This window comes from Coptis chinensis, chromosome 8, assembly GCF_015680905.1.
Source record: "Coptis chinensis isolate HL-2020 chromosome 8, ASM1568090v1, whole genome shotgun sequence".
Taxonomy (NCBI): Eukaryota; Viridiplantae; Streptophyta; class Magnoliopsida; order Ranunculales; family Ranunculaceae; genus Coptis; species Coptis chinensis.
The window spans coordinates 81,572,059-81,578,670 of record NC_141463.1 but is presented as its reverse complement, the minus strand read 5'-3'; the positions used below and the strand labels follow the sequence as shown (position 1 = coordinate 81,578,670).

General features: G+C 36.6%; 1 long non-coding RNA gene across 1 annotated transcript; it reads right to left on the bottom strand.

Moving 5' to 3' along the window:
* Positions 1-4,969: 4,969 nt before the first annotated feature.
* On the bottom strand, positions 4,970-6,408 carry LOC147483459 (uncharacterized). The gene is made up of 3 exons (XR_015204131.1): positions 6,270-6,408; positions 5,199-5,331; positions 4,970-5,105 (listed from the first exon to the last, which is right to left on the bottom strand). It is a non-coding gene; the product is annotated as an uncharacterized LOC147483459 (long non-coding RNA).
* Positions 6,409-6,612: the final 204 nt, after the last annotated feature.

The window sequence follows — 6,612 nt, the reverse complement described above, 5'->3', positions numbered from 1 at the left end:
TCCACGTTAGCTTATCTTGGAATAAGGGGTCCAAAACTACACAAAAGTGCTTATCCTAAAGAAAAATCATGCACATGCCCCCATGGCAAGAATCAACATTCTAAAGTAATCCCATCCAAGCATATGTAGACCAAACCTAGATGCTAATGTAGACGGTCGATTACCAACCTAAACCAAAAGAATAAATAGAACTCCTGCCTTAAATAGTTACAAATTCTTCTTGATGAATATTCATTAAACAAAATGAAACTCAAGTATCAGGTTCTACAACTAAAAATTACAATGAATTGAGGACAAAGAGAGCATAAAAGATAGAAGAGAAAGCTAATTACATTTGTCTGCAGGGAACAACACATGATTGCAAATGAATGGCGTCATAGTTGTTTCAACAAGGCATCACCAAATGACGATCAACCCTGAAGGAGCTCATGCCAAAGTGAAATCTTGAAAGAAGGCACAAAGATTTTTTTAAAAAAACAAGAAGATTAATTCAAATAGTATATCACTAGAGTAAACTTAAGAATAATTACAAGATTTGCAGAATAACATCATGCTTCTACTATAGTATCCTTTTCTACCAGCTGATCTTCTTTTGATAAAATATTACAAAAACTAACATAATACATGAGATAAAAATGGTTATCAATAACCTTTGCCATAATGGTGGCCCAGTTGCCATTTTCCAAGTTTACCAAGAAATTCAGCAGTCAATGACTTTCTGCATTGTGACCTTACTATACAGTGCAATAAAACTTTGTCGATCGCATGTAAGGTGTCTTGGGCTGTTGTGAGGTTGGTAGACACCATTATAAAATTCTCGGTCCACATACAATAACCCCCCTACTGGGTAAAGGTTTGTGAGAATAACCATTATTCTCACTATCGGTAAGAGAGTCATACAAATATATCATACCTAATCAGAACAAATGAAAGTGATCACCTAACTTTTAAATATCCTTCACTAAATGACGGAATTATGTTCGAAGGGACCACATGTCACTTTGAAGAAAATTGGCACAACTTGCCTATTTGCATCAAAGACCCAATCTTTTTATTAGTATCTAAAGCCTTCAATTTTAGGCAGGGCACCCATTTTGCACGATAGAAATTATAGATGAGATACTCATTTTTACTATTGCAGTCCCTCAAGTCATTTTTATATTCTTTTTCATGTTATAGTGGTCCGTTAAATATTTCGCTAGACCCGCACTTTGTCGGTTAGCTAAGGTTTATCGGTTTATGTCATAATAAGATAAGGAGAAGCAGGTTAAGCGTAGGCAACCGTGACTCGTGCCTCTTATGTTTCTCCCTATGTCTATTCTCGTTCTCTATCTCTTCTAAAGGAAGTATATTTCTCAGCAACTTTATCCGCTTCAAACACATACTCATCCACAATTTGAAGGTTAGAAAATATTAACAGTTTTTCAGAGGTCATGTCATTTGTAGTTACTATGAATGTGTACACACGCATGTATGGTGCATATTATGAGTATCATTTTCAGGTATCGAGGGAGGTGGTAAGAGTAGCATAAACTAGTCAAGTACTACATTGACACAATGTCAAACATAAACCTACATAGTAACTTTGCTACTTACTCTACAGTCTTTGCTTACTCTAGACGCATGAGCCTACATTACCCAAACCACAAATGCATGTCAATGAAACATCCAAAGGTGGTGAGAAGTTATTACAAACCCAGTAGCTCCTACAAATCCACCGTGCTAAGCGTGATAGCCCTCGGGGAGACCTAGGCAATGATTTTGGCAGGGAGCTCACCGGATGGGGAAATAGCATTCACAACTCTCTCGAACATAACCCATAATGCTCCTTACATATTGCCGAGCCATGGCTACCACACCGTCTTGATAGTGGTTCTCAAAAGTGAACTGGAATGCAATGGTCAAGACCGACCTTAGGCTATAGTTGTTTGATGTGGTTTCAAAGAAAGCCTGCGGCGTCCTCCACTAGGACCCGATTCCAAGGAGGAAGCCAAATCCAAGTAATGCGGGCAACACTGCACTATCATCCTACGCATACCACAAAAAAAATGTTAAGTAGCACAAAATATATCACAATCTGAATAACCATAAATTGAAGTTTAAGGCGGTACTCAACCGTTTTTAGGGTCCAATGGTATGACACGGAAACTTGTGTCTTGTCAACATCGTGAACAATTCAACGCTTTATAGCAAAGCAAAGAAAACTCGCTCTAACCTCTCCAAGACTCCACCACCAACTTCTTTCTCCGAATACTAAATTGTTTTACGCAAGGTCACCAAGCTCCATATAGCATAAGGAAATGGTATTTTACAATGGTCGCTTTACGTAGGGAAATAACAAGAGTGTATGCGGTGTACATGAAACGATGAGCTTTATTTTGCTCACCGCAAAAATCTCAATGTTTTGCAAGTCTTCAAGCTGATCCGAATTGCACGATTCAGTCTTTATGGTCGGCAAGAACAACACTAAACAGTGAAACCCTCAAACAAAAGTGGTTGTAGCTCACCTCGAGGTGCAAATTAAAGATTAAAACCCCAAACTTGGCCAATAAAATAAAAGAATGCGGGTTAGCTCCACATGCAAGGATCCTCTTGATTAAGATGTGGGCGGGTTTTAATGTTAAGCTCAAACTTAAAGCAACCCTCATATCAATACGATCCTCTTGATTAAGATGTGGGCAAATGCAACAAGCAAGGACTCAACAAGATGCGGATTCTAAGCCAAAAACATGGTTATTACATGGTTTTATTAGTTCTAGATACATTTGTTGAATGGAACCACGAGGGACATCAATAACTGGAGTTAAAGAGTTTCCTTACTGGAAGCTTCAACTGCAGATTCCAACATACTTACAAGTCCTGGACTGTCTGACTTTCATTTCTTTTCGCCTGCATCTGTCTTTGGTGTTTCCTTGTTGGAAGCTTCAACTGCAGATTCCTCTGAAATGAGAAAAGTAACATCCACTATCAATTAACTTTGTCAAGGAAAATACTGGTAAGCAGTTGCATGCTTCGCTGTAATGTGAGGTTCCAAAACTGGGTTTCCATCCCAAACTTGTCACCTCTGTGGTGTCCTTGCTTATGAATGTGTTGGTGAGGGGTGAAACATAAATTTGGGAATGATCGAGATGCAAAAGTTCTTCATAAATAGCAATTTTCAACATGACACCGTTGTGAATAAATGAAAACAATGATCATATCTTGTGTAATGATAAAGAATGTAGGATCACCAACATCGCGAAAAGTATAATTTAGACAACCACACCTGTAGTTTTGAAAGATATTTCAAAAAAGATCCCGAAATAGTACGTTCGCGACAGCTTGCAATTCCAAACCAAACACGAAGAAACTTTTTATAATATGCTTTATTAAAAATAATTTAATGTAGCAAGATGGAAAGATATTATTGTCCTCACAAGAGAAACAATACAAGCCATAAGACAGCCAAAGAAACTCTAACCTCTACGAAAAATGCCGATAGATTAAAGGGCTCTAACATATTTGAAAATGTGCACATGAACATCTACAAACTCACAATATAGTATCACCTATCCAACTGGATGGAAAAGGATGAGTGGGCTACAAGGTGGAAACCTCACAGGATGTCTTAGTTTCCGCGGATATATTATAGAGTATAGACTCTCTTGGATGTAATATGGTTTGCTTTCCTTAATGAAATTTCATTATATCAATAAAGACTAAAACATAAATTGTACAATTCTATGAGGTGTCGGTTATATGAAACTTGAAAGTCTAGAGAAGCAATTCATACCTTAGAGCCAATACAAGCATGGATTTTAAAGTCAACTCCCAAGAAAAGCAGATGTATAAGAAAAGCCCAGAAGCACCATGAGGGTAAACCTAATCGCAAGGATCACCCAAACATTTTAGGATTTCCAATCTGATATTGAACGGAATATATACATATATATCGGGTGGATTATGACCTAAAGAGTTTTCTAAATGCTAGAAGAGAAACTATCATCGTTGACCACATACTTGCTCGTCTACAATTTGAGAAGATAATGATTCTCCATACTGATCTATATGCCGGAGGAGGCCAACTTCGAATTGCCGGTCATTCAATGCAAAAAGTTTCACAACAGTTTGGTAGTACCTGCAAATGAAAAGCAAGGATGCATCACAAAAAGTAATTTTGCTACTGAAAGCAAAACAAAGACATCAAATTGCACTAGAGCATAAAAACTAAGTTATAGGCTGATATATGGTAGTATAGAAGAAACATTACAAGATAATCACCTTAACACTATATTCTTCAATAACAGTTCAATCACTAAGGTTTCGTCGTCCGCCTTGTTCATTACATTATTACTAAGATCAACCTTTCTCCTTAGTGGGAGAATAAACGGACGCCAAAGGTCCATTGCTTTAAAGTCTTTTCCACAACATAATACACCAACACTCAAATCATTATGATATGCTTCCAAATCACACTCACTACTCCAAATCTATTAAGTGAATCACTACTATTAATGTTTGCTGTTTTCAATACCTGCTTCCTCCTTATTCTCGATGAAAAATCTTTGCAACGCTTTTGGGGCATGAAAAATGATATAACTTACAATCTACGAACATGGACACTTCATATTCTCAAAATATCTGTGTTGAATACATACCGTTGTCCATATTCATGCCTCAGCTCTTCCCAACGTTTCACTGCTAACACCAAGTGCTACAAGGCTCCCTGTGTATGTTACAGCTTGAAATAGTGATTGCACCTTCCTTGGTTAAAAGTAAGGGTACTTTCCCTTTAATATCTTCCTCCAAATATATAACAAGTGCCTACCAAGTGCAATTATTGTTATTAGAATCATGTTTTGAAGGTGTAAACCGCAGATTCTCACTGAATTCTCTCAGGAACAAAAGAAATAGAAATAAGTTCCCCTATTTATATTCCTAATTATCTGTCACCCAAGAGCCGTCAAGAAGAATGCTTTACCACCACACAAATGCATGTAATCGAGGACAAAGCTTTTACAAAGCTAGGGAACCGAGGGTCAAGATTTGCTTGAAATTTTTCTGCGCTTTTCATACCACATATCTTAGCTATATCACGAATGGCGAATACTTGCTTATGTTGAAAGCTTCAAAAGAAATAGAAAAGATTTATGAGACAAGCAATAAAAAAGAAGGCCAACATAGACTTTGTTGAAACAGGAAAAAGGGATTTGGTATACCTTGCAGGTGTCTCAGATGGATAAGAACCACCTATTCAAGTACACAGTTCGATTAGTCATTCAAACCTTTATTATGACTTGAGCAATAATTTTAAAGTGCTAATGCTGAGCCGTGCAGTTCAGAAGTAAAAGCCTGGAGTCATTGACATTTCAATCCATAAGAGTTAATCCTCAGAAGCTTAATTCTAATTGCAAACAAGTAATTAAACCACAGAGTCATCTTGTACATACATGTGACCCGACAACTAATTTGGCACACCCTAGCTTGGTTTGACAAAATACAGATATTTTAGACAACACACACAGGGAGAAGAGAAAGGGAGCAATGGAGAAAAAATAATCCAACCGTCGCATCATGTGCTTCTTAGGCCACATTTGGTATCACTGAAATCATAAACAGCTATTCTCTTCGAAAATACACGTTGTCCAAACCAAGTCGAACAATAATTTTATCTACTTAATTCAACACTAAAAAATGATTACATGTAGCTTAAATTTGGTTACTTCTTCACTCATCTCTCTTTAGTTCATAAAGGAAAATGAAGTCTCAACCACATATACATGAAAAAGATGCTCAATGAAAAGAAGGTTTATAACTATGAAATTCACGTGATAACAATAAGTCTCAACCCGACTTTTCTGCTATTTCGTTATTCTGAAAATGTTAAATAACGAGTTGCATCAATGAAAAGAGTGAAAGTTACAAGAAAGGCGAGCGCGAGCGCACAAACACACACAAACAACAACGGGAGGCTCAAAGGAAGCAAAGACCAACCATACCACAACCAATTTTATATTTGTAGTAATATGAAATCCAATACTAACAGTAATAACAACACTTAAAAAATCAAATCACAACATATGGAGTAAATAGATCTAACAAAAAACCTAATTTTTTTCGAATCAAATAACTAATAACTATCAAGCAAGCTTCTTTTGTATAAAAGATGCATCTTTTATCTGATAATCCAAAGTTAGAAACCCGGAATCAATTTTGAACAATAATTTAAAGGGGGAGGAGGAAAAGAAGAAGAACAAGAAGGGGAAAGAACAAGGAGGAGGACGACTTACGAAGTGAGGAATCGAAACCTTAGCCGACAACACCACTCCAATGGTTTTTCTTTCTTTTTTTTCTTGTTCTTTGTTATTCTTTTTAGGGCATCGGGTTTAGACGAGCAGAAAAGACTCCCGATGAAGTTTTCGTTATTTCTTTTTAGTGTTTTCTTTTTCTTTTTCAACATAATTCTTCCCCAACACTAACGTATACTGAAACGTGACAAAATATACAAAAAATGTTACATAATATTACCAACGGATACTTGTATTTCTAACGGATAATAAGTGTTTTAAATTACCTAACGGATATATATGTGTTACTAATGAAAAACCTCATTTGTTGCAAATTAGCCCAAAT